Below are 27,175 nucleotides of genomic sequence, written 5' to 3'. Positions count from 1 at the left end.
CTCCTTCATCTCGTTTCGCTCTCTTTCACCCACCTTCGTCTCGTTTCGCTCTCTTTCACCCTCCTTCGTCTCGTTTCGCTCTCTTTCACCCTCCTTCGTCTCGTTTCGCTCTCTTTCACCCTCCTTCGTCTCGTTTCGCTCTCTTTCACCCTCCTTCGTCTTGTTTCGCTCTCTTTCACCCTCCTTCGTCTCGTTTCGCTCTCTTTCACCCACCTTCGTCTCGTTTCGCTCTCTTCCACCCTCCTTCGTCTCGTTTCGCTCTCTTTCACCCTCGTTCCTCTCGTTTCGCTCTTTTTCACCCTCCTTCGTCTCGTTTCGCTCTCTTTCACCCTCCTTCGTCTCGTTTCGCCCTCTTTCACCCTCCGTCATCTCGTATCGCTCTCTTTCACCGTCCCTCGTCTCGTTTTGCCCTCTTTCACCCTCCTTCGTCTCGTTTCGGTCTCTTTCACGCTCCTTCGTCTCGTTTCGCTCTCTTTCACCCTCCTTCGTCTCGTTTCGCTCTCTTTCACCCTACTTCGTCTCGTTCCGTTCTCTTTCACCCTCCTTCGACTCCTTTCGCTCTCTTTCACCCTCCTTCGACTCCTTTCGCTCTCTTTCACCCTCCTTCGTCTCGTTTCGCTCTCTTTCACCCTCCTTCGTCTCGTTCGCTATCTTTCGCCCTCCTTCGTCTCGTTTCGCTCTCTTTCACGCTCCTTCGTCTCGTTTCGCTCTCTTTCACCCTCCTTCGTCTCGTTTCGCTCTCTTTCGCCCTCCTTTGTCTCGTTTCGCTCTCTTTCACCCTCCATCGCCTTGTTTCGCTCTCTTTCACCCTCCTTCGTCTCGTTTCGCTCTCTTTCACCCTCATTCGTCTCGTTTCGCTCTCTTTCACCCTCCTTCCTCTCGTTCCGTTCTCTTTCACCCTCCTTCGTCTCATTCCGCTCTCTTTCCCCCTCCTTCGTCTCGTTTCGCTCTCTTTCACCCTCCTTCGTCTCGTTTCGCTCTCTTTCACCCTCCTTCATCTCGTTTCGCCCTCTTTCACCCTCCTTCGTCTCGTTTCCCTCTCTTTCACCCTCCATCGCCTTGTTTCGCTCTCTTTCACCCTCCTTCGTCTCATTTCGCTCTCTTTCACCCTCATTCGTCTCGTTTCACTCTCTTTCACCCTACTTCGTCTCGTTCCGTTCTCTTTCACCCTCCTTCGTCTCGTTTCGCTCTCTTTCACCCTCCTGCGTCTCGTTTCGCTCTCTTTCACCCTCGTTCGTCTCGTTTCGCTCTCTTTCACCCTCCTTCGTCTCGTTTCGCTCTCTTTCACCCTCCTTCTTCTCGTTTCGCTCTCTTTCACCATCCTTCATCTCGTTTCGCTCTCTTTCACCCTCCTTCGTCTCATTCCGTTCTCTTTCACCCTCCTTCGTCTCGTTTCGCTCTCTTTCACCCTCCTTCGTCTCGTTTCGCTGTCTTTCACCCTCCTTCATCTCGTTTCGCTCTCTTTCACCCACCTTCATCTCGTTTCGCTCTCTTTCACCCTCCTTCGTCTCGTTTCGCTCTCTTTCACCCTCCTTCGTCTCGTTTCGCTCTCTTTCACCCTCCTTCGTCTCGTTTCGCTCTCTTTCACCCTCCTTCGTCTTGTTTCGCTCTCTTTCACCCTCCTTCGTCTCGTTTCGCTCTCTTTCACCCTCCTTCGTCTCGTTTCGCTCTCTTCCACCCTCCTTCGTCTCGTTTCGCTCTCTTTCACCCTCCTTCCTCTCGTTTCGCTCTTTTTCACCCTCCTTCGTCTCGTTTCGCTCTCTTTCACCCTCCTTCGTCTCGTTTCGCTCTCTTTCACCCTCCTTCGTCTCGTTTCGCTGTCTTTCACCCTCCTTCGTCTCGTTTCGCTATCTTTCACCCTCCTTCGTCTCGTTTCGCTCTCTTTCACCCTCCTTCATCTCGTTTCGCTCTCTTTCACCCTCCTTCGTCTCGTTTCGCTCTCTTTCACCCTCCTGCGTCTCGTTTCGCTCTCTTTCCCCCTCCTTCGTCTCGTTTCGCTCTCTTTCAGCCTCCTTCGTCTCGTTCCGTTCTCTTTCACCCTCCTTCGTCTCGTTTCGCTCTCTTTCACCCTCCTCCGTCTCGTTTCGCTGTCTTTCACCCTCCTTCGTCTCGTTTCGCTCTCTTTCACCCTCCTTCGGCTCATTTCGCTCTCTTTCACCCACCTTCGTCTCGTTTCGCTCTCTTTCACCCTCCTTCGTCTCGTTTCGCTCTCTTTCACCCTCCTTCGTCTCGTTTCGCTCTCTTTCACCCTCCTTCGTCTCGTTTCGCTCTCTTTCACCCTCATTCGTCTCGTTCCGTTGTCTTTCACCCTCCTTCGACTCCTTTCGCTCTCTTTCACCCTCCTTCGACTCCTTTCGCTCTCTTTCACCCTCCTTCTTCTCGTTTCGCTCTCTTTCACCCTCCTTAGTCTCGTTTCGCTCTCTTTCACCCTCCTTCGTCTCGTTTCGCTCTCTTTCACCCTCCTTCGTCTCGTTTCGCTCTCTTTCACCCTCCTTCGTCTCGTTCCGCTCTCTTTCACCCTCCTTCGACTCCTTTCGCTCTCTTTCACCCTCCTTCGACTCCTTTCGCTCCCTTTCACCCTCCTTCGTCTCGTTTCGCTCTCTTTCACCCTCCTTCGTCTCGTTTCGCTCTCTTTCGCCCTCCTTCGTCTCGTTTCGCTCTCTTTCACTCTCCTTCGTCTCGTTTCTCTGTCTTTCACCCTCCTTCGTCTCGTTTCGCTCTCTTTCACCCTCCTTCGTCTCGTTTCGCTCTCTTTCACCCTCCTTCATCTCGTTTCGCTCTCTTTCACCCTCCTTCGTCTCGTTTCGCTCTCTTTCACCCTCCTTCCTCTCGTTCCGTTCTCTTTCATCCTCCTTCGTCTCATTCCGCTCTCTTTCCCCCTCCTTCGTCTCGTTTCGCTCTCTTTCACCCTCCTTCGTCTCGTTTCGCTCTCTTTCACCCTCCTACATCTCGTTTCGCCCTCTTTCACCCTCCTTCGTCTCGTTTCACCCTCTTTCACCCTCCTTCGTCTCGTTTCGCTCTCTTTCACCCACCTTCGTCTCGTTTCGCTCTCTTTCACCCTCCTTCGTCTCGTTTCGCTCTCTTTCACCCTACTTCGTCTCGTTTCGCTCTCTTTCACCCTCCTTCGTCCCGTTCCGTTCTCTTTCACCCTCCTTCGACTCCTTTCGCTCTCTTTCACCCTCCTTCGACTCCTTTCGCTCTCTTTCACCCTCCTTCGTCTCGCTTCGCTCTCTTTCACCCTCCTTCGTCTCGTTTCGCTCTCTTTCGCCATCCTTCGTCTCGTTTCGCTCTCTTTCGCCCTCCTTCGTCTCGTTTCGCTCTCTTTCACCCTCCATCGCCTCGTTTCGCTCTCTTTCACCCAATTCGTCTCGTTTCGCTCTCTTTCACCCTCCTTCGTCTCGTTTCGCTCTCTTTCACCCTCCTTCGTCTCGTTCCGTTCTCTTTCACCCTCCTTCGTCTCGTTTCGCTCTCTTTCACCCTCCTTCGTCTCGTTTCGCTGTCTTTCACCCTCCTTCGTCTCGTTACGCTGTCTTTCGCCCTCCTTTGTCTCGTTTCGCTCTCTTTCATCCAACGTGGTCTCGTTTCGCTCTGTTCCACCCTTCTTCGTCTCGTTTCGCCCTCTTTCACCCTCCGTCATCTCGTATCGCTCTCTTTCACCGTCCCTCGTCTCGTTTTGCCCTCTTTCACCCTCCTTCGTCTCGTTTCGGTCTCTTTCACGCTCCTTCGTCTCGTTTCGCTCTCTTTCACCCTCCTTCGTCTCGTTTCGCTCTCTTTCACCCTCCTTCGTCTCGTTCCGTTCTCTTTCACCCTCCTTCGACTCCTTTCGCTCTCTTTCACCCTCCTTCGACACCTTTCGCTCTCTTTCACCCTCCTTCGTCTCGTTTCGCTCTCTTTCACCCTCCTTCGTCTCGTTCGCTATCTTTCGCCCTCCTTCGTCTCGTTTCGCTCTCTTTCACTCTCCTTCCTCTCGTTTCTCTGTCTTTCACCCTCCTGCGTCTCGTTTCGCTCTCTTTCACCCTCCTTCGTCTCGTTTCGCTCTCTTTCACCCTCCTTCGTCTCGTTTCGCTCTCTTTCACCCTCCTTCATCTCGTTTCGCTCTCTTTCACCCTCCTTCCTCTCGTTCCGTTCTCTTTCACCCTCCTTCGTCTCATTCCGCTCTCTTTCCCCCTCCTTCGTCTCGTTTCGCTCTCTTTCACCCTCCTTCGTCTCGTTTCGCTCTCTTTCACCCTCCTTCATCTCGTTTCGCCCTCTTTCACCCTCCTTCGTCTCGTTTCCCTCTCTTTCACCCTCCATCGCCTTGTTTCGCTCTCTTTCACCCTCCTTCGTCTCATTTCGCTCTCTTTCACCCTCATTCGTCTCGTTTCACTCTCTTTCACCCTACTTCGTCTCGTTCCGTTCTCTTTCACCCTCCTTCGTCTCGTTTCGCTCTCTTTCACCCTCCTTCGTCTCGTTTCGCTCTCTTTCACCCTCGTTCGTCTCGTTTCGCTCTCTTTCACCCTCCTTCGTCTCGTTTCGCTCTCTTTCACCCTCCTTCTTCTCGTTTCGCTCTCTTTCACCATCCTTCGTCTCGTTTCGCTCTCTTTCACCCTCCTTCGTCTCATTCCGTTCTCTTTCACCCTCCTTCGTCTCGTTTCGCTCTCTTTAACCCTCCTTCGTCTCGTTTCGCTGTCTTTCACCCTCCTTCATCTCGTTTCGCTCTCTTTCACCCACCTTCATCTCGTTTCGCTCTCTTTCACCCTCCTTCGTCTCGTTTCGCTCTCTTTCACCCTCCTTCGTCTCGTTTCGCTCTCTTTCACCCTCCTTCGTCTCGTTTCGCTCTCTTTCACCCTCCTTCGTCTTGTTTCGCTCTCTTTCACCCTCCTTCGTCTCGTTTGGCTCTCTTTCACCCTCCTTTGTCTCGTTTCGCTCTCTTCCACCCTCCTTCGTCTCGTTTCGCTCTCTTTCACCCTCCTTCCTCTCGTTTCGCTCTTTTTCACCCTCCTTCGTCTCGTTTCGCTCTCTTTCACCCTCCTTCGTCTCGTTTCGCTCTCTTTCACCCTCCTTCGTCTCGTTTCGCTGTCTTTCACCCTCCTTCGTCTCGTTTCGCTCTCTTTCACCCTCCTTCATCTCGTTTCGCTCTCTTTCACCCTCCTTCGTCTCGTTTCGCTCTCTTTCACCCTCCTTCGTCTCGTTTCGCTCTCTTTCAACCTCCTGCGTCTCGTTTCGCTCTCTTTCCCCCTCCTTCGTCTCGTTTCGCTCTCTTTCAGCCTCCTTCGTCTCGTTCCGTTCTCTTTCACCCTCCTTCGTCTCGTTTCGCTCTCTTTCACCCTCCTTCGTCTCGTTTCGCTCTCTTTCACCCTCCTTCGGCTCATTTCGCTCTCTTTCACCCACCTTCGTCTCGTTTCGCTCTCTTTCACCCTCCTTCGTCTCGTTTCGCTCTCTTTCACCCTCCTTCGTCTCGTTTCGCTCTCTTTCACCCTCCTTCGTCTCGTTTCGCTCTCTTTCACCCTCCTTCGTCTCGTTCCGTTGTCTTTCACCCTCCTTCGACTCCTTTCGCTCTCTTTCACCCTCCTTCGACTCCTTTCGCTCTCTTTCACCCTCCTTCTTCTCGTTTCGCTCTCTTTCACCCTCCTTAGTCTCGTTTCGCTCTCTTTCACCCTCCTTCGTCTCGTTTCGCTCTCTTTCACCCTCCTTCGTCTCGTTTCGCTCTCTTTCACCCTCCTTCGTCTCGTTCCGCTCTCTTTCACCCTCCTTCGACTCCTTTCGCTCTCTTTCACCCTCCTTCGACTCCTTTCGCTCCCTTTCACCCTCCTTCGTCTCGTTTCGCTCTCTTTCACCCTCCTTCGTCTCGTTTCGCTCTCTTTCGCCCTCCTTCGTCTCGTTTCGCTCTCTTTCACTCTCCTTCGTCTCGTTTCTCTGTCTTTCACCCTCCTTCGTCTCGTTTCGCTCTCTTTCACCCTCCTTCGTCTCGTTTCGCTCTCTTTCACCCTCCTTCATCTCGTTTCGCTCTCTTTCACCCTCCTTCGTCTCGTTTCGCTCTCTTTCACCCTCCTTCCTCTCGTTCCGTTCTCTTTCATCCTCCTTCGTCTCATTCCGCTCTCTTTCCCCCTCCTTAGTCTCGTTTCGCTCTCTTTCACCCTCCTTCGTCTCGTTTCGCTCTCTTTCACCCTCCTACATCTCGTTTCGCCCTCTTTCACCCTCCTTGGTCTCGTTTCACCCTCTTTCACCCTCCTTCGTCTCGTTTCGCTCTCTTTCACCCACCTTCGTCTCGTTTCGCTCTCTTTCACCCTCCTTCGTCTCGTTTCGCTCTCTTTCACCCTCCTTCGTCTCGTTTCGCTCTCTTTCACCCTCCTTCGTCCCGTTCCGTTCTCTTTCACCCTCCTTCGACTCCTTTCGCTCTCTTTCACCCTCCTTCGACTCCTTTCGCTCTCTTTCACCCTCCTTCGTCTCGCTTCGCTCTCTTTCACCCTCCTTCGTCTCGTTTCGCTCTCTTTCGCCATCCTTCGTCTCGTTTCGCTCTCTTTCGCCCTCCTTCGTCTCGTTTCGCTCTCTTTCACCCTCCATCGCCTCGTTTCGCTCTCTTTCACCCAATTCGTCTCGTTTCGCTCTCTTTCACCCTCCTTCGTCTCGTTTCGCTCTCTTTCACCCTCCTTCGTCTCGTTCCGTTCTCTTTCACCCTCCTTCGTCTCGTTCAGCTCTCTTTCACCCTCCTTCGACTCGTTTCACTCTCTTTCACCCTCCTTCGTCTCGTTTCGCTCTCTTTCACCCTCCTTCATCTCGTTTCGCTCTCTTTCACCCTCCTTCGTCTCGTTCCGCTCTCTTTCACCCTCCTTCGACTCCTTTCGCTCTCTTTCACCCTCCTTCGTCTCGTCTCGCTCTCTTTCACCCTCCTTCGTCTCGTTTCGCTCTCTTTCACCCTCCTTCGTCTCGTTTCGCTCTCTTTCACCATCCTTCGTCTCGTTTCGCTCTCTTTCACCCTCCTTCGTCTCATTCCGTTCTCTTTCACCCTCCTTCGTCTCGTTTCGCTCTCTTTCACCCTCCTTCGTCTCGTTTCGCTGTCTTTCACCCTCCTTCATCTCGTTTCGCTCTCTTTCACCCACCTTCGTCTCGTTTCGCTCTCTTTCACCCTCCTTCGTCTCGTTTCGCTCTCTTTCACCCTCCTTCGTCTCGTTTCGCTCTCTTTCACCCTCCTTCGTCTCGTTTCGCTCTCTTTCACCCTCCTTCGTCTTGTTTCGCTCTCTTTCACCCTCCTTCGTCTCGTTTCGCTCTCTTTCACCCTCCTTCGTCTCGTTTCGCTCTCTTCCACCCTCCTTCGTCTCGTTTCGCTCTCTTTCACCCTCCTTCCTCTCGTTTCGCTCTTTTTCACCCTCCTTCGTCTCGTTTCGCTCTCTTTCACGCTCCTTCGTCTCGTTTCGCTCTCTTTCACCCTCCTTCGTCTCGTTTCGCTGTCTTTCACCCTCCTTCTTCTCGTTACGCTGTCTTTCGCCCTCCTTTGTCTCGTTTCGCTCTCTTTCATCCAACGTGGTCTCGTTTCGCTCTGTTCCACCCTTCTTCGTCTCGTTTCGCCCTCTTTCACCCTCCGTCATCTCGTATCGCTCTCTTTCACCGTCCCTCGTCTCGTTTTGCCCTCTTTCACCCTCCTTCGTCTCGTTTCGGTCTCTTTCACGCTCCTTCGTCTCGTTTCGCTCTCTTTCACCCTCCTTCGTCTCGTTTCGCTCTCTTTCACCCTCCTTCGTCTCGTTCCGTTCTCTTTCACCCTCCTTCGACTCCTTTCGCTCTCTTTCACCCTCCTTCGACTCCTTTCGCTCTCTTTCACCCTCCTTCGTCTCGTTTCGCTCTCTTTCACCCTCCTTCGTCTCGTTCGCTATCTTTCGCCCTCCTTCGTCTCGTTTCGCTCTCTTTCACGCTCCTTCGTCTCGTTTCGCTCTCTTTCACCCTCCTTCGTCTCGTTTCGCTCTCTTTCGCCCTCCTTTGTCTCGTTTCGCTCTCTTTCACCCTCCATCGCCTTGTTTCGCTCTCTTTCACCCTCCTTCGTCTCGTTTCGCTCTCTTTCACCCTCATTCGTCTCGTTTCGCTCTCTTTCACCCTCCTTCGTCTCGTTTCGCTCTCTTTCACCCTCCTTCGTCTCGTTTCGCTCTCTTTCACCCTCCTTCGTCTCGTTTCGCTCTCTTTCACCCTCCTTCGTCTCGTTTCGCTCTCTTTCACCCTCCTTCGTCTCGTTTCGCTCTCTTTCACCCTCCTTCGTCTCGTTTCGCTCTCTTTCACCCTCCTTCGTCTCGTTTCGCTCTCTTTCACCCTCCTTCGTCTCGTTCCGTTGTCTTTCACCCTCCTTCGACTCCTTTCGCACTCTTTCACCCTCCTTCGACTCCTTTCGCTCTCTTTCACCCTCCTTCTTCTCGTTTCGCTCTCTTTCACCCTCCTTAGTCTCGTTTCGCTCTCTTTCACCCTCCTTCGTCTCGTTTCGCTCTCTTTCACCCTCCTTCGTCTCGTTTCGCTCTCTTTCACCCTCCTTCGTCTCGTTCCGCTCTCTTTCACCCTCCTTCGACTCCTTTCGCTCTCTTTCACCCTCCTTCGACTCCTTTCGCTCCCTTTCACCCTCCTTCGTCTCGTTTCGCTCTCTTTCACTCTCCTTCGTCTCGTTTCTCTGTCTTTCACCCTCCTTCGTCTCGTTTCGCTCTCTTTCACCCTCCTTCGTCTCGTTTCGCTCTCTTTCACCCTCCTTCATCTCGTTTCGCTCTCTTTCACCCTCCTTCGTCTCGTTTCGCTCTCTTTCACCCTCCTTCCTCTCGTTCCGTTCTCTTTCATCCTCCTTCGTCTCATTCCGCTCTCTTTCCCCCTCCTTAGTCTCGTTTCGCTCTCTTTCACCCTCCTTCGTCTCGTTTCGCTCTCTTTCACCCTCCTACATCTCGTTTCGCCCTCTTTCACCCTCCTTCGTCTCGTTTCACCCTCTTTCACCCTCCTTCGTCTCGTTTCGCTCTCTTTCACCCACCTTCGTCTCGTTTCGCTCTCTTTCACCCTCCTTCGTCTCGTTTCGCTCTCTTTCACCCTCCTTCGTCTCGTTTCGCTCTCTTTCACCCTCCTTCGTCCCGTTCCGTTCTCTTTCACCCTCCTTCGACTCCTTTCGCTCTCTTTCACCCTCCTTCGACTCCTTTCGCTCTCTTTCACCCTCCTTCGTCTCGCTTCGCTCTCTTTCACCCTCCTTCGTCTCGTTTCGCTCTCTTTCGCCATCCTTCGTCTCGTTTCGCTCTCTTTCGCCCTCCTTCGTCTCGTTTCGCTCTCTTTCACCCTCCATCGCCTCGTTTCGCTCTCTTTCACCCAATTCGTCTCGTTTCGCTCTCTTTCACCCTCCTTCGTCTCGTTTCGCTCTCTTTCACCCTCCTTCGTCTCGTTCCGTTCTCTTTCACCCTCCTTCGTCTCGTTCAGCTCTCTTTCACCCTCCTTCGACTCGTTTCACTCTCTTTCACCCTCCTTCGTCTCGTTTCGCTCTCTTTCACCCTCCTTCATCTCGTTTCGCTCTCTTTCACCCTCCTTCGTCTCGTTCCGCTCTCTTTCACCCTCCTTCGACTCCTTTCGCTCTCTTTCACCCTCCTTCGTCTCGTCTCGCTCTCTTTCACCCTCCTTCGTCTCGTTTCGCTCTCTTTCACCCTCCTTCGTCTCGTTTCGCTCTCTTTCACCATCCTTCGTCTCGTTTCGCTCTCTTTCACCCTCCTTCGTCTCATTCCGTTCTCTTTCACCCTCCTTCGTCTCGTTTCGCTCTCTTTCACCCTCCTTCGTCTCGTTTCGCTGTCTTTCACCCTCCTTCATCTCGTTTCGCTCTCTTTCACCCACCTTCGTCTCGTTTCGCTCTCTTTCACCCTCCTTCGTCTCGTTTCGCTCTCTTTCACCCTCCTTCGTCTCGTTTCGCTCTCTTTCACCCTCCTTCGTCTCGTTTCGCTCTCTTTCACCCTCCTTCGTCTTGTTTCGCTCTCTTTCACCCTCCTTCGTCTCGTTTCGCTCTCTTTCACCCTCCTTCGTCTCGTTTCGCTCTCTTCCACCCTCCTTCGTCTCGTTTCGCTCTCTTTCACCCTCCTTCCTCTCGTTTCGCTCTTTTTCACCCTCCTTCGTCTCGTTTCGCTCTCTTTCACCCTCCTTCGTCTCGTTTCGCTCTCTTTCACCCTCCTTCGTCTCGTTTCGCTGTCTTTCACCCTCCTTCTTCTCGTTACGCTGTCTTTCGCCCTCCTTTGTCTCGTTTCGCTCTCTTTCATCCAACGTGGTCTCGTTTCGCTCTGTTCCACCCTTCTTCGTCTCGTTTCGCCCTCTTTCACCCTCCGTCATCTCGTATCGCTCTCTTTCACCGTCCCTCGTCTCGTTTTGCCCTCTTTCACCCTCCTTCGTCTCGTTTCGGTCTCTTTCACGCTCCTTCGTCTCGTTTCGCTCTCTTTCACCCTCCTTCGTCTCGTTTCGCTCTCTTTCACCCTCCTTCGTCTCGTTCCGTTCTCTTTCACCCTCCTTCGACTCCTTTCGCTCTCTTTCACCCTCCTTCGACTCCTTTCGCTCTCTTTCACCCTCCTTCGTCTCGTTTCGCTCTCTTTCACCCTCCTTCGTCTCGTTCGCTATCTTTCGCCCTCCTTCGTCTCGTTTCGCTCTCTTTCACGCTCCTTCGTCTCGTTTCGCTCTCTTTCACCCTCCTTCGTCTCGTTTCGCTCTCTTTCGCCCTCCTTTGTCTCGTTTCGCTCTCTTTCACCCTCCATCGCCTTGTTTCGCTCTCTTTCACCCTCCTTCGTCTCGTTTCGCTCTCTTTCACCCTCATTCGTCTCGTTTCGCTCTCTTTCACCCTCCTTCATCTCGTTTCGCTCTCTTTCACCCTCCTTCGTCTCGTTTCGCTCTCTTTCACCCTCCTTCGTCTCGTTTCGCTCTCTTTCACCCTCCTTCGTCTCGTTTCGTCCTCTTTCACCCTCCTTCGTCTCGTTTCGCTCTCTTTCACCATCCTTCGTCTCGTTTCGCTCTCTTTCACCCTCCTTCGTCTCATTCCGTTCTCTTTCACCCTCCTTCGTCTCGTTTCGCTCTCTTTCACCCTCCTTCGTCTCGTTTCGCTCTCTTTCACCCTCCTTCATCTCGTTTCGCTCTCTTTCACCCACCTTCGTCTCGTTCCGCTCTCTTTCACCCTCCTTCGACTCCTTTCGCTCTCTTTCACCCTCCTTCGACTCCTTTCGCTCCCTTTCACCCTCCTTCGTCTCGTTTCGCTCTCTTTCACCCTCCTTCGTCTCGTTTCGCTCTCTTTCGCCCTCCTTCGTCTCGTTTCGCTCTCTTTCACTCTCCTTCGTCTCGTTTCTCTGTCTTTCACCCTCCTTCGTCTCGTTTCGCTCTCTTTCACCCTCCTTCGTCTCGTTTCGCTCTCTTTCACCCTCCTTCATCTCGTTTCGCTCTCTTTCACCCTCCTTCGTCTCGTTTCGCTCTCTTTCACCCTCCTTCCTCTCGTTCCGTTCTCTTTCATCCTCCTTCGTCTCATTCCGCTCTCTTTCCCCCTCCTTAGTCTCGTTTCGCTCTCTTTCACCCTCCTTCGTCTCGTTTCGCTCTCTTTCACCCTCCTACATCTCGTTTCGCCCTCTTTCACCCTCCTTGGTCTCGTTTCACCCTCTTTCACCCTCCTTCGTCTCGTTTCGCTCTCTTTCACCCACCTTCGTCTCGTTTCGCTCTCTTTCACCCTCCTTCGTCTCGTTTCGCTCTCTTTCACCCTCCTTCGTCTCGTTTCGCTCTCTTTCACCCTCCTTCGTCCCGTTCCGTTCTCTTTCACCCTCCTTCGACTCCTTTCGCTCTCTTTCACCCTCCTTCGACTCCTTTCGCTCTCTTTCACCCTCCTTCGTCTCGCTTCGCTCTCTTTCACCCTCCTTCGTCTCGTTTCGCTCTCTTTCGCCATCCTTCGTCTCGTTTCGCTCTCTTTCGCCCTCCTTCGTCTCGTTTCGCTCTCTTTCACCCTCCATCGCCTCGTTTCGCTCTCTTTCACCCAATTCGTCTCGTTTCGCTCTCTTTCACCCTCCTTCGTCTCGTTTCGCTCTCTTTCACCCTCCTTCGTCTCGTTCCGTTCTCTTTCACCCTCCTTCGTCTCGTTCAGCTCTCTTTCACCCTCCTTCGACTCGTTTCACTCTCTTTCACCCTCCTTCGTCTCGTTTCGCTCTCTTTCACCCTCCTTCATCTCGTTTCGCTCTCTTTCACCCTCCTTCGTCTCGTTCCGCTCTCTTTCACCCTCCTTCGACTCCTTTCGCTCTCTTTCACCCTCCTTCGTCTCGTCTCGCTCTCTTTCACCCTCCTTCGTCTCGTTTCGCTCTCTTTCACCCTCCTTCGTCTCGTTTCGCTCTCTTTCACCATCCTTCGTCTCGTTTCGCTCTCTTTCACCCTCCTTCGTCTCATTCCGTTCTCTTTCACCCTCCTTCGTCTCGTTTCGCTCTCTTTCACCCTCCTTCGTCTCGTTTCGCTGTCTTTCACCCTCCTTCATCTCGTTTCGCTCTCTTTCACCCACCTTCGTCTCGTTTCGCTCTCTTTCACCCTCCTTCGTCTCGTTTCGCTCTCTTTCACCCTCCTTCGTCTCGTTTCGCTCTCTTTCACCCTCCTTCGTCTCGTTTCGCTCTCTTTCACCCTCCTTCGTCTTGTTTCGCTCTCTTTCACCCTCCTTCGTCTCGTTTCGCTCTCTTTCACCCTCCTTCGTCTCGTTTCGCTCTCTTCCACCCTCCTTCGTCTCGTTTCGCTCTCTTTCACCCTCCTTCCTCTCGTTTCGCTCTTTTTCACCCTCCTTCGTCTCGTTTCGCTCTCTTTCACGCTCCTTCGTCTCGTTTCGCTCTCTTTCACCCTCCTTCGTCTCGTTTCGCTGTCTTTCACCCTCCTTCTTCTCGTTACGCTGTCTTTCGCCCTCCTTTGTCTCGTTTCGCTCTCTTTCATCCAACGTGGTCTCGTTTCGCTCTGTTCCACCCTTCTTCGTCTCGTTTCGCCCTCTTTCACCCTCCGTCATCTCGTATCGCTCTCTTTCACCGTCCCTCGTCTCGTTTTGCCCTCTTTCACCCTCCTTCGTCTCGTTTCGGTCTCTTTCACGCTCCTTCGTCTCGTTTCGCTCTCTTTCACCCTCCTTCGTCTCGTTTCGCTCTCTTTCACCCTCCTTCGTCTCGTTCCGTTCTCTTTCACCCTCCTTCGACTCCTTTCGCTCTCTTTCACCCTCCTTCGACTCCTTTCGCTCTCTTTCACCCTCCTTCGTCTCGTTTCGCTCTCTTTCACCCTCCTTCGTCTCGTTCGCTATCTTTCGCCCTCCTTCGTCTCGTTTCGCTCTCTTTCACGCTCCTTCGTCTCGTTTCGCTCTCTTTCACCCTCCTTCGTCTCGTTTCGCTCTCTTTCGCCCTCCTTTGTCTCGTTTCGCTCTCTTTCACCCTCCATCGCCTTGTTTCGCTCTCTTTCACCCTCCTTCGTCTCGTTTCGCTCTCTTTCACCCTCATTCGTCTCGTTTCGCTCTCTTTCACCCTCCTTCGTCTCGTTTCGCTCTCTTTCACCCTCCTTCGTCTCGTTTCGCTCTCTTTCACCCTCCTTCGTCTCGTTTCGCTCTCTTTCACCCTCCTTCGTCTCGTTTCGCTCTCTTTCACCCTCCTTCGTCTCGTTTCGCTCTCTTTCACCCTCCTTCGTCTCGTTTCGCTCTCTTTCACCCTCCTTCGTCTCGTTTCGCTCTCTTTCACCCTCCTTCGTCTCGTTCCGTTGTCTTTCACCCTCCTTCGACTCCTTTCGCACTCTTTCACCCTCCTTCGACTCCTTTCGCTCTCTTTCACCCTCCTTCTTCTCGTTTCGCTCTCTTTCACCCTCCTTAGTCTCGTTTCGCTCTCTTTCACCCTCCTTCGTCTCGTTTCGCTCTCTTTCACCCTCCTTCGTCTCGTTTCGCTCTCTTTCACCCTCCTTCGTCTCGTTCCGCTCTCTTTCACCCTCCTTCGACTCCTTTCGCTCTCTTTCACCCTCCTTCGACTCCTTTCGCTCCCTTTCACCCTCCTTCGTCTCGTTTCGCTCTCTTTCACTCTCCTTCGTCTCGTTTCTCTGTCTTTCACCCTCCTTCGTCTCGTTTCGCTCTCTTTCACCCTCCTTCGTCTCGTTTCGCTCTCTTTCACCCTCCTTCATCTCGTTTCGCTCTCTTTCACCCTCCTTCGTCTCGTTTCGCTCTCTTTCACCCTCCTTCCTCTCGTTCCGTTCTCTTTCATCCTCCTTCGTCTCATTCCGCTCTCTTTCCCCCTCCTTAGTCTCGTTTCGCTCTCTTTCACCCTCCTTCGTCTCGTTTCGCTCTCTTTCACCCTCCTACATCTCGTTTCGCCCTCTTTCACCCTCCTTCGTCTCGTTTCACCCTCTTTCACCCTCCTTCGTCTCGTTTCGCTCTCTTTCACCCACCTTCGTCTCGTTTCGCTCTCTTTCACCCTCCTTCGTCTCGTTTCGCTCTCTTTCACCCTCCTTCGTCTCGTTTCGCTCTCTTTCACCCTCCTTCGTCCCGTTCCGTTCTCTTTCACCCTCCTTCGACTCCTTTCGCTCTCTTTCACCCTCCTTCGACTCCTTTCGCTCTCTTTCACCCTCCTTCGTCTCGCTTCGCTCTCTTTCACCCTCCTTCGTCTCGTTTCGCTCTCTTTCGCCATCCTTCGTCTCGTTTCGCTCTCTTTCGCCCTCCTTCGTCTCGTTTCGCTCTCTTTCACCCTCCATCGCCTCGTTTCGCTCTCTTTCACCCAATTCGTCTCGTTTCGCTCTCTTTCACCCTCCTTCGTCTCGTTTCGCTCTCTTTCACCCTCCTTCGTCTCGTTCCGTTCTCTTTCACCCTCCTTCGTCTCGTTCAGCTCTCTTTCACCCTCCTTCGACTCGTTTCACTCTCTTTCACCCTCCTTCGTCTCGTTTCGCTCTCTTTCACCCTCCTTCATCTCGTTTCGCTCTCTTTCACCCTCCTTCGTCTCGTTCCGCTCTCTTTCACCCTCCTTCGACTCCTTTCGCTCTCTTTCACCCTCCTTCGTCTCGTCTCGCTCTCTTTCACCCTCCTTCGTCTCGTTTCGCTCTCTTTCACCCTCCTTCGTCTCGTTTCGCTCTCTTTCACCATCCTTCGTCTCGTTTCGCTCTCTTTCACCCTCCTTCGTCTCATTCCGTTCTCTTTCACCCTCCTTCGTCTCGTTTCGCTCTCTTTCACCCTCCTTCGTCTCGTTTCGCTGTCTTTCACCCTCCTTCATCTCGTTTCGCTCTCTTTCACCCACCTTCGTCTCGTTTCGCTCTCTTTCACCCTCCTTCGTCTCGTTTCGCTCTCTTTCACCCTCCTTCGTCTCGTTTCGCTCTCTTTCACCCTCCTTCGTCTCGTTTCGCTCTCTTTCACCCTCCTTCGTCTTGTTTCGCTCTCTTTCACCCTCCTTCGTCTCGTTTCGCTCTCTTTCACCCTCCTTCGTCTCGTTTCGCTCTCTTCCACCCTCCTTCGTCTCGTTTCGCTCTCTTTCACCCTCCTTCCTCTCGTTTCGCTCTTTTTCACCCTCCTTCGTCTCGTTTCGCTCTCTTTCACCCTCCTTCGTCTCGTTTCGCTCTCTTTCACCCTCCTTCGTCTCGTTTCGCTGTCTTTCACCCTCCTTCTTCTCGTTACGCTGTCTTTCGCCCTCCTTTGTCTCGTTTCGCTCTCTTTCATCCAACGTGGTCTCGTTTCGCTCTGTTCCACCCTTCTTCGTCTCGTTTCGCCCTCTTTCACCCTCCGTCATCTCGTATCGCTCTCTTTCACCGTCCCTCGTCTCGTTTTGCCCTCTTTCACCCTCCTTCGTCTCGTTTCGGTCTCTTTCACGCTCCTTCGTCTCGTTTCGCTCTCTTTCACCCTCCTTCGTCTCGTTTCGCTCTCTTTCACCCTCCTTCGTCTCGTTCCGTTCTCTTTCACCCTCCTTCGACTCCTTTCGCTCTCTTTCACCCTCCTTCGACTCCTTTCGCTCTCTTTCACCCTCCTTCGTCTCGTTTCGCTCTCTTTCACCCTCCTTCGTCTCGTTCGCTATCTTTCGCCCTCCTTCGTCTCGTTTCGCTCTCTTTCACGCTCCTTCGTCTCGTTTCGCTCTCTTTCACCCTCCTTCGTCTCGTTTCGCTCTCTTTCGCCCTCCTTTGTCTCGTTTCGCTCTCTTTCACCCTCCATCGCCTTGTTTCGCTCTCTTTCACCCTCCTTCGTCTCGTTTCGCTCTCTTTCACCCTCATTCGTCTCGTTTCGCTCTCTTTCACCCTCCTTCATCTCGTTTCGCTCTCTTTCACCCTCCTTCGTCTCGTTTCGCTCTCTTTCACCCTCCTTCGTCTCGTTTCGCTCTCTTTCACCCTCCTTCGTCTCGTTTCGTCCTCTTTCACCCTCCTTCGTCTCGTTTCGCTCTCTTTCACCATCCTTCGTCTCGTTTCGCTCTCTTTCACCCTCCTTCGTCTCATTCCGTTCTCTTTCACCCTCCTTCGTCTCGTTTCGCTCTCTTTCACCCTCCTTCGTCTCGTTTCGCTGTCTTTCACCCTCCTTCATCTCGTTTCGCTCTCTTTCACCCACCTTCGTCTCGTTTCGCTCTCTTTCACCCTCCTTCGTCTCGTTTCGCTCTCTTTCACCCTCCTTCGTCTCGTTTTGCTCTCTTTCACCCTCCTTCGTCTCGTTTCGCTCTCTTTCACCCTCCTTCGTCTTGTTTCGCTCTCTTTCACCCTCCTTCGTCTCGTTTCGCTCTCTTTCACCCTCCTTCGTCTCGTTTCGCTCTCTTCCACCCTCCTTCGTCTCGTTTCGCTCTCTTTCACCCTCCTTCCTCTCGTTTCGCTCTTTTTCACCCTCCTTCGTCTCGTTTCGCTCTCTTTCACCCTCCTTCGTCTCGTTTCGCTCTCTTTCACCCTCCTTCGTCTCGTTTCGCTGTCTTTCACCCTCCTTCGTCTCGTTACGCTGTCTTTCGCCCTCCTTTGTCTCGTTTCGCTCTCTTTCATCCAACGTGGTCTCGTTTCGCTCTGTTCCACCCTTCTTCGTCTCGTTTCGCCCTCTTTCACCCTCCGTCATCTCGTATCGCTCTCTTTCACCGTCCCTCGTCTCGTTTTGCCCTCTTTCACCCTCCTTCGTCTCGTTTCGGTCTCTTTCACGCTCCTTCGTCTCGTTTCGCTCTCTTTCACCCTCCTTCGTCTCGTTTCGCTCTCTTTCACCCTCCTTCGTCTCGTTCCGTTCTCTTTCACCCTCCTTCGACTCCTTTCGCTCTCTTTCACCCTCCTTCGACTCCTTTCGCTCTCTTTCACCCTCCTTCGTCTCGTTTCGCTCTCTTTCACCCTCCTTCGTCTCGTTCGCTATCTTTCGCCCTCCTTCGTCTCGTTTCGCTCTCTTTCACTCTCCTTCCTCTCGTTTCTCTGTCTTTCACCCTCCTGCGTCTCGTTTCGCTCTCTTTCACCCTCCTTCGTCTCGTTTCGCTCTCTTTCACCCTCCTTCGTCTCGTTTCGCTCTCTTTCACCCTCCTTCATCTCGTTTCGCTCTCTTTCACCCTCCTTCCTCTCGTTCCGTTCTCTTTCACCCTCCTTCGTCTCATTCCGCTCTCTTTCCCCCTCCTTCGTCTCGTTTCGCTCTCTTTCACCCTCCTTCGTCTCGTTTCGCTCTCTTTCACCCTCCTTCATCTCGTTTCGCCCTCTTTCACCCTCCTTCGTCTCGTTTCCCTCTCTTTCACCCTCCATCGCCTTGTTTCGCTCTCTTTCACCCTCCTTCGTCTCGTTTCGCTCTCTTTCACCCTCATTCGTCTCGTTTCACTCTCTTTCACCCTACTTCGTCTCGTTCCGTTCTCTTTCACCCTCCTTCGTCTCGTTTCGCTCTCTTTCACCCTCCTTCGTCTCGTTTCGCTCTCTTTCACCCTCGTTCGTCTCGTTTCGCTCTCTTTCACCCTCCTTCGTCTCGTTTCGCTCTCTTTCACCCTCCTTCGTCTCGTTTCGCTCTCTTTCACCATCCTTCGTCTCGTTTCGCTCTCTTTCACCCTCCTTCGTCTCATTCAGTTCTCTTTCACCCTCCTTCGTCTCGTTTCGCTCTCTTTCACCCTCCTTCGTCTCGTTTCGCTGTCTTTCACCCTCCTTCATCTCGTTTCGCTCTCTTTCACCCACCTTCATCTCGTTTCGCTCTCTTTCACCCTCCTTCGTCTCGTTTCGCTCTCTTTCACCCTCCTTCGTCTCGTTTCGCTCTCTTTCACCCTCCTTCGTCTCGTTTCGCTCTCTTTCACCCTCCTTCGTCTTGTTTCGCTCTCTTTCACCCTCCTTCGTCTCGTTTCGCTCTCTTTCACCCTCCTTCGTCTCGTTTCGCTCTCTTCCACCCTCCTTCGTCTCGTTTCGCTCTCTTTCATCCTCCTTCCTCTCGTTTCGCTCTTTTTCACCCTCCTTCGTCTCGTTTCGCTCTCTTTCACCCTCCTTCGTCTCGTTTCGCTCTCTTTCACCCTCCTTCGTCTCGTTTCGCTGTCTTTCACCCTCCTTCGTCTCGTTTCGCTCTCTTTCACCCTCCTTCGTCTCGTTTCGCTCTCTTTCACCCTCCTTCATCTCGTTTCGCTCTCTTTCACCCTCCTTCGTCTCGTTTCGCTCTCTTTCACCCTCCTGCGTCTCGTTTCGCTCTCTTTCCCCCTCCTTCGTCTCGTTTCGCTCTCTTTCAGCCTCCTTCGTCTCGTTCCGTTCTCTTTCACCCTCCTTCGTCTCGTTTCGCTCTCTTTCACCCTCCTTCGTCTCGTTTCGCTGTCTTTCACCCTCCTTCGTCTCGTTTCGCTCTCTTTCACCCTCCTTCGGCTCATTTCGCTCTCTTTCACCCACCTTCGTCTCGTTTCGCTCTCTTTCACCCTCCTTCGTCTCGTTTCGCTCTCTTTCACCCTCCTTCGTCTCGTTTCGCTCTCTTTCACCCTCCTTCGTCTCGTTTCGCTCTCTTTCACCCTCCTTCGTCTCGTTCCGTTGTCTTTCACCCTCCTTCGACTCCTTTCGCTCTCTTTCACCCTCCTTCGACTCCTTTCGCTCTCTTTCACCCTTCTTCTTCTCGTTTCGCTCTCTTTCGCCCTCCTTCGTCTCGTTTCGCTCTCTTTCACTCTCCTTCGTCTCGTTTCTCTGTCTTTCACCCTCCTTCGTCTCGTTTCGCTCTCTTTCACCCTCCTTCGTCTCGTTTCGCTCTCTTTCACCCTCCTTCATCTCGTTTCGCTCTCTTTCACCCTCCTTCGTCTCGTTTCGCTCTCTTTCACCCTCCTTCCTCTCGTTCCGTTCTCTTTCATCCTCCTTCGTCTCATTCCGCTCTCTTTCCCCCTCCTTCGTCTCGTTTCGCTCTCTTTCACCCTCCTTCGTCTCGTTTCGCTCTCTTCCACCCTCCTTCGTCTCGTTTCGCTCTCTTTCACCCTCCTTCCTCTCGTTTCGCTCTTTTTCACCCTCCTTCGTCTCGTTTCGCTCTCTTTCACCCTCCTTCGTCTCGTTTCGCTCTCTTTCACCCTCCTTCGTCTCGTTTCGCTGTCTTTCACCCTCCTTCGTCTCGTTACGCTGTCTTTCGCCCTCCTTTGTCTCGTTTCGCTCTCTTTCATCCAACGTGGTCTCGTTTCGCTCTGTTCCACCCTTCTTCGTCTCGTTTCGCCCTCTTTCACCCTCCGTCATCTCGTATCGCTCTCTTTCACCGTCCCTCGTCTCGTTTTGCCCTCTTTCACCCTCCTTCGTCTCGTTTCGGTCTCTTTCACGCTCCTTCGTCTCGTTTCGCTCTCTTTCACCCTCCTTCGTCTCGTTTCGCTCTCTTTCACCCTCCTTCGTCTCGTTCCGTTCTCTTTCACCCTCCTTCGACTCCTTTCGCTCTCTTTCACCCTCCTTCGACTCCTTTCGCTCTCTTTCACCCTCCTTCGTCTCGTTTCGCTCTCTTTCACCCTCCTTCGTCTCGTTCGCTATCTTTCGCCCTCCTTCGTCTCGTTTCGCTCTCTTTCACTCTCCTTCCTCTCGTTTCTCTGTCTTTCACCCTCCTGCGTCTCGTTTCGCTCTCTTTCACCCTCCTTCGTCTCGTTTCGCTCTCTTTCACCCTCCTTCGTCTCGTTTCGCTCTCTTTCACCCTCCTTCATCTCGTTTCGCTCTCTTTCACCCTCCTTCCTCTCGTTCCGTTCTCTTTCACCCTCCTTCGTCTCATTCCGCTCTCTTTCCCCCTCCTTCGTCTCGTTTCGCTCTCTTTCACCCTCCTTCGTCTCGTTTCGCTCTCTTTCACCCTCCTTCATCTCGTTTCGCCCTCTTTCACCCTCCTTCGTCTCGTTTCCCTCTCTTTCACCCTCCATCGCCTTGTTTCGCTCTCTTTCACCCTCCTTCGTCTCGTTTCGCTCTCTTTCACCCTCATTCGTCTCGTTTCACTCTCTTTCACCCTACTTCGTCTCGTTCCGTTCTCTTTCACCCTCCTTCGTCTCGTTTCGCTCTCTTTCACCCTCCTTCGTCTCGTTTCGCTCTCTTTCACCCTCGTTCGTCTCGTTTCGCTCTCTTTCACCCTCCTTCGTCTCGTTTCGCTCTCTTTCACCCTCCTTCGTCTCGTTTCGCTCTCTTTCACCATCCTTCGTCTCGTTTCGCTCTCTTTCACCCTCCTTCGTCTCATTCAGTTCTCTTTCACCCTCCTTCGTCTCGTTTCGCTCTCTTTCACCCTCCTTCGTCTCGTTTCGCTGTCTTTCACCCTCCTTCATCTCGTTTCGCTCTCTTTCACCCACCTTCATCTCGTTTCGCTCTCTTTCACCCTCCTTCGTCTCGTTTCGCTCTCTTTCACCCTCCTTCGTCTCGTTTCGCTCTCTTTCACCCTCCTTCGTCTCGTTTCGCTCTCTTTCACCCTCCTTCGTCTTGTTTCGCTCTCTTTCACCCTCCTTCGTCTCGTTTCGCTCTCTTTCACCCTCCTTCGTCTCGTTTCGCTCTCTTCCACCCTCCTTCGTCTCGTTTCGCTCTCTTTCATCCTCCTTCCTCTCGTTTCGCTCTTTTTCACCCTCCTTCGTCTCGTTTCGCTCTCTTTCACCCTCCTTCGTCTCGTTTCGCTCTCTTTCACCCTCCTTCGTCTCGTTTCGCTGTCTTTCACCCTCCTTCGTCTCGTTTCGCTCTCTTTCACCCTCCTTCGTCTCGTTTCGCTCTCTTTCACCCTCCTTCATCTCGTTTCGCTCTCTTTCACCCTCCTTCGTCTCGTTTCGCTCTCTTTCACCCTCCTGCGTCTCGTTTCGCTCTCTTTCCCCCTCCTTCGTCTCGTTTCGCTCTCTTTCAGCCTCCTTCGTCTCGTTCCGTTCTCTTTCACCCTCCTTCGTCTCGTTTCGCTCTCTTTCACCCTCCTTCGTCTCGTTTCGCTGTCTTTCACCCTCCTTCGTCTCGTTTCGCTCTCTTTCACCCTCCTTCGGCTCATTTCGCTCTCTTTCACCCACCTTCGTCTCGTTTCGCTCTCTTTCACCCTCCTTCGTCTCGTTTCGCTCTCTTTCACCCTCCTTCGTCTCGTTTCGCTCTCTTTCACCCTCCTTCGTCTCGTTTCGCTCTCTTTCACCCTCCTTCGTCTCGTTCCGTTGTCTTTCACCCTCCTTCGACTCCTTTCGCTCTCTTTCACCCTCCTTCGACTCCTTTCGCTCTCTTTCACCCTTCTTCTTCTCGTTTCGCTCTCTTTCGCCCTCCTTCGTCTCGTTTCGCTCTCTTTCACTCTCCTTCGTCTCGTTTCTCTGTCTTTCACCCTCCTTCGTCTCGTTTCGCTCTCTTTCACCCTCCTTCGTCTCGTTTCGCTCTCTTTCACCCTCCTTCATCTCGTTTCGCTCTCTTTCACCCTCCTTCGTCTCGTTTCGCTCTCTTTCACCCTCCTTCCTCTCGTTCCGTTCTCTTTCATCCTCCTTCGTCTCATTCCGCTCTCTTTCCCCCTCCTTCGTCTCGTTTCGCTCTCTTTCACCCTCCTTCGTCTCGTTTCGCTCTCTTTCACCCTCCTACATCTCGTTTCGCCCTCTTTCACCCTCCTTCGTCTCGTTTCACCCTCTTTCACCCTCCTTCGTCTCGTTTCGCTCTCTTTCACCCACCTTCGTCTCGTTTCGCTCTCTTTCACCCTCCTTCGTCTCGTTTCGCTCTCTTTCACCCTCCTTCGTCTCGTTTCGTTCTCTTTCACCCTCCTTCGTCCCGTTCCGTTCTCTTTCACCCTCCTTCGACTCCTTTCGCTCTCTTTCACCCTCCTTCGACTCCTTTCGCTCTCTTTCACCCTCCTTCATCTCGCTTCGCTCTCTTTCACCCTCCTTCCTCTCGTTTCGCTCTCTTTCGCCCTCCTTCGTCTCGTTTCGCTCTCTTTCACCCTCCATCGCCTCGTTTCGCTCTCTTTCACCCTCCTTCGTCTCGTTTCGCTCTCTTTCACCCTCCTTCGTCTCGTTTCGCTCTCTTTCACCCTCCTTCGTCTCGTTCCGTTCTCTTTCACCCTCCTTCGTCTCGTTCCGCTCTCTTTCACCCTCCTTCGTCTCGTTTCGCTCTCTTTCACCCTCCTTCGTCTCGTTTCACTCTCTTTCACCCTCCTTCATCTCGTTTCGCCCTCTTTCACCCTCCTTCGTCTCATTTCACCCTCTTTCACCCTCCTTCGTCTCGTTTCACTCTCTTTCACCCTCCTTCATCTCGTTCCGTTCTCTTTCACCCTCCTTCGTCTCGTTTCGCTCTCTTTCACCCTCCTTCATCTCGTTTCGCTGTCTTTCACCCTCCTTCATCTCGTTTCGCTCTCTTTCACCCACATTCGTCTCGTTTCGCTCTCTTTCACCCTCCTTCGTCTCGTTTCGCTATCTTTCACCCTCCTTCGTCTCGTTTCGCTCTCTTTCACCCTCCTTCGTCTCGTTTCGCTCTCTTCCACCCTCCTTCGTCTCGTTTCGCTCTCTTTCACCCTCCTTCCTCTCGTTTCGCTCTCTTTCACCCTCCTTCGTCTCGTTTCGCTCTCTTTCACCCTCCTTCGCCTCGTTTCGCTCTCTTTCACCCTCCTTCGTCTAGTTTCGCTGTCTTTCACCCTCCTTCGTCTCGTTTCGCTCTCTTTCACCCTCCTTCGTCTCGTTTCGCTCTCTTTCACCCTCCTTCGTCTCGTTTCGCTCTCTTTCACCCTCCTTCGTCTCGTTTCGCTCTCTTTCACCCTCCTGCGTCTCGTTTCGCTCTCTTTCCCCCTCCTTCGTCTCGTTTCGCTCTCTTTCACCCTCCTTCGTCTCGTTCCGTTCTCTTTCACCCTCCTTCGTCTCGTTTCGCTCTCTTTCACCCTCCTTCGTCTCGTTTCGATGTCTTTCACCCTCCTTCGTCTCGTTTCGCTCTCTTTCACCCTCCTTCGTCTCGTTTCGCTCTCTTTCACCCACATTCGTCTCGTTTCGCTCTCTTTCACCCTCCTTGGTCTCGTTTCGCTCTCTTTCACCCTCCTTCGTCTCGTTTCGCTCTCTTTCACCCTCCTTCGTCTCGTTTCGCTCTCTTTCACCCTCCTTCATCTCGTTCCGTTCTCTTTCACCCTCCTTCGACTCCTTTCGCTCTCTTTCACCCTCCTTCATCTCGTTTCGCTCTCTTTCACCCTCCTTAGTCTCATTTCGCTCTCTTTCACCCTCCTTCGTCTCGTTTCGCTCTCTTTCACCCTCCTTCGTCTCGTTTCGCTCTCTTTCACCCTCCTTCGTCTCGTTCCGTTCTCTTTCACCCTCCTTCGACTCCTTTCGCTCTCTTTCACCCTCCTTCGACTCCTTTCGCTCTCTTTCACCCTCCTTCGTCTCGTTTCGCTCTCTTTCACCCTCCTTCGTCTCGTTTCGCTCTCTTTCGCCCTCCTTCGTCTCGTTTCGCTCTCTTTCACTCTCCTTCGTCTCGTTTCTCTGTCTTTCACCCTCCTTCGTCTCGTTTCGCTCTCTTTCACCCTCCTTCGTCTCGTTTCGCTCTCTTTCACCCTCCTTCGTCTCGTTTCGCTCTCTTTCACCCTCCTTCGTCTCGTTTCGCTCTCTTTCACCCTCCTTCCTCTCGTTCCGTTCTCTTTCACCCTCCTTCGTCTCATTCCGCTCTCTTTCCCCCTCCTTCTTCTCGTTTCGCTCTCTTTCACCCTCCTTCGTCTCGTTTCACTCTCTTTCACCCTCCTTCGTCTCGTTTCGCTCTCTTTCACCCTCCTTCGTCTCGTTTCGCTCTCTTTCACCCTCCTTCGTCTCGTTTCGCTCTCTTTCACCATCCTTCGTCTCGTTTCGCTCTCTTTCACCCTCCTTCGTCTCATTCCGTTCTCTTTCACCCTCCTTCGTCTCGTTTCGCTCTCTTTCACCCTCCTTCGTCTCGTTTTGCTGTCTTTCACCCTTCTTCATCTCGTTTCGCTCTCTTTCACCCAACTTCGTCTCGTTTCGCTCTCTTTCACCCTCCTTCGTCTCGTTTCGCTCTCTTTCACCCTCCTTCGTCTCGTTTCGCTCTCTTTCACCCTCCTTCGTCTCGTTTCGCTGTCTTTCACCCTCCTTCGTCTCGTTTCGCTCTCTTTCACCCTCCTTCGTCTCATTCCGTTCTCTTTCACCCTCCTTCGTCTCGTTTCGCTCTCTTTCACCCTCCTTCGTCTCGTTTTGCTGTCTTTCACCCTCCTTCATCTCGTTTCGCTCTCTTTCACCCACCTTCGTCTCGTTTCGCTCTCTTTCACCCTCCTTCGTCTCGTTTCGCTCTCTTTCACCCTCCTTCGTCTCGTTTCGCTCTCTTTCACCCTCCTTCGTCTCGCTTCGCTGTCTTTCACCCTCCTTCGTCTCGTTTCGCTCTCTTTCACCCTCCTTCGTCTCGTTTCGCTCTCTTTCACCCTCCTTCATCTCGTTTCGCTCTCTTTCACCCTCCTTCGTCTCGTTTCGCTCTCTTTCACCCTCCTGCGTCTCGTTTCGCTCTCTTTCCCCCTCCTTCGTCTCGTTTCGCTCTCTTTCAGCCTCCTTCGTCTCGTTCCGTTCTCTTTCACCCTCCTTCGTCTCGTTTCGCTCTCTTTCACCCTCTTTCGTCTCGTTTCGCTGTCTTTCACCCTCCTTCGTCTCGTTTCGCTCTCTTTCACCCTCCTTCGTCTCGTTTCGCTCTCTTTCACCCACCTTCGTCTCGTTTCGCTCTCTTTCACCCTCCTTCGTCTCGTTTCGCTCTCTTTCACCCTCCTTCGTCTCGTTTCGCTCTCTTTCACCCTCCTTCGTCTCGTTTCGCTCTCTTTCACCCTCCTTCGTCTCGTTCCGTTGTCTTTCACCCTCCTTCGACCCCTTTCGCTCTCTTTCACCCTCCTTCGACTCCTTTCGCTCTCTTTCACCCTCCTTCATCTCGTTTCGCTCTCTTTCACCCTCCTTAGTCTCGTTTCGCTCTCTTTCACCCTCCTTCGTCTCGTTTCGCTCTCTTTCACCCTCCTTCGTCTCGTTTCGCTCTCTTTCACCCTCCTTCGTCTCGTTCCGCTCTCTTTCACCCTCCTTCGACTCCTTTCGCTCTCTTTCACCCTCCTTCGACTCCTTTCGCTCCCTTTCACCCTCCTTCGTCTCGTTTCGCTCTCTTTCACCCTCCTTCGTCTCGTTTCGCTCTCTTTCGCCCTCCTTCGTCTCGTTTCGCTCTCTTTCACTCTCCTTCGTCTCGTTTCTCTGTCTTTCACCCTCCTTCGTCTCGTTTCGCTCTCTTTCACCCTCCTTCGTCTCGTTTCGCTCTCTTTCACCCTCCTTCATCTCGTTTCGCTCTCTTTCACCCTCCTTCGTCTCGTTTCGCTCTCTTTCACCCTCCTTCCTCTCGTTCCGTTCTCTTTCATCCTCCTTCGTCTCATTCCGCTCTCTTTCCCCCTCCTTCGTCTCGTTTCGCTCTCTTTCACCCTCCTTCGTCTCGTTTCGCTCTCTTTCACCCTCCTACATCTCGTTTCGCCCTCTTTCACCCTCCTTCGTCTCGTTTCACCCTCTTTCACCCTCCTTCGTCTCGTTTCGCTCTCTTTCACCCACCTTCGTCTCGTTTCGCTCTCTTTCACCCTCCTTTGTCTCGTTTCGCTCTCTTTCACCCTCCTTCGTCCCGTTCCGTTCTCTTTCACCCTCCTTCGACTCCTTTCGCTCTCTTTCACCCTCCTTCGACTCCTTTCGCTCTCTTTCACCCTCCTTCGTCTCGCTTCGCTCTCTTTCACCCTCCTTCGTCTCGTTTCGCTCTCTTTCGCCCTCCTTCGTCTCGTTTCGCTCTCTTTCACCCTCCATCGCCTCGTTTCGCTCTCTTTCACCCTCCTTCGTCTCGTTTCGCTCTCTTTCACCCTCCTTCGTCTCGTTTCGCTCTCTTTCACCCTCCTTCGTCTCGTTCCGTTCTCTTTCACCCTCCTTCGTCTCGTTCCGCTCTCTTTCACCCTCCTTCGTCTCGTTTCGCTCTCTTTCACCCTCCTTCGTCTCGTTTCACTCTCTTTCACCCTCCTTCATCTCGTTTCGCCCTCTTTCACCCTCCTTCGTCTCATTTCACCCTCTTTCACCCTCCTTCGTCTCGTTTCACTCTCTTTCACCCTCCTTCATCTCGTTCCGTTCTCTTTCACCCTCCTTCGTCTCGTTTCGCTCTCTTTCACCCTCCTTCATCTCGTTTCGCTGTCTTTCACCCTCCTTCATCTCGTTTCGCTCTCTTTCACCCACCTTCGTCTCGTTTCGCTCTCTTTCACCCTCCTTCGTCTCGTTTCACTCTCTTTCACCCTCCTTCGTCTCGTTTCGCTCTCTTTCACCCTCCTTCGTCTCGTTTCGCTCTCTTCCACCCTCCTTCGTCTCGTTTCGCTCTCTTTCACCCTCCTTCCTCTCGTTTCGCTCTCTTTCACCCTCCTTCGTCTCGTTTCGCTCTCTTTCACCCTCCTTCGTCTCGTTTCGCTCTCTTTCACCCTCCTTCGTCTAGTTTCGCTGTCTTTCACCCTCCTTCGTCTCGTTTCGCTCTCTTTCACCCTCCTTCGTCTCGTTTCGCTCTCTTTCACCCTCCTTCGTCTCGTTTCGCTCTCTTTCACCCTCCTTTGTCTCGTTTCGCTCTCTTTCACCCTCCTGCGTCTCGTTTCGCTCTCTTTCCCCCTCCTTCGTCTCGTTTCGCTCTCTTTCACCCTCCTTCGTCTCGTTCCGTTCTCTTTCACCCTCCTTCGTCTCGTTTCGCTCTCTTTCACCCTCCTTCGTCTCGTTTCGATGTCTTTCACCCTCCTTCATCTCGTTTCGCTCTCTTTCACCCTCCTTCGTCTCGTTTCGCTCTCTTTCACCCACATTCGTCTCGTTTCGCTCTCTTTCACCCTCCTTGGTCTCGTTTCGCTCTCTTTCACCCTCCTTCGTCTCGTTTCGCTCTCTTTCACCCTCCTTCG

Source organism: Scyliorhinus torazame, chromosome 15 (assembly GCF_047496885.1).
Source record: "Scyliorhinus torazame isolate Kashiwa2021f chromosome 15, sScyTor2.1, whole genome shotgun sequence".
Classification (NCBI taxonomy): Eukaryota; Metazoa; Chordata; class Chondrichthyes; order Carcharhiniformes; family Scyliorhinidae; genus Scyliorhinus; species Scyliorhinus torazame.
This window is presented reverse-complemented; position numbering follows the sequence as displayed.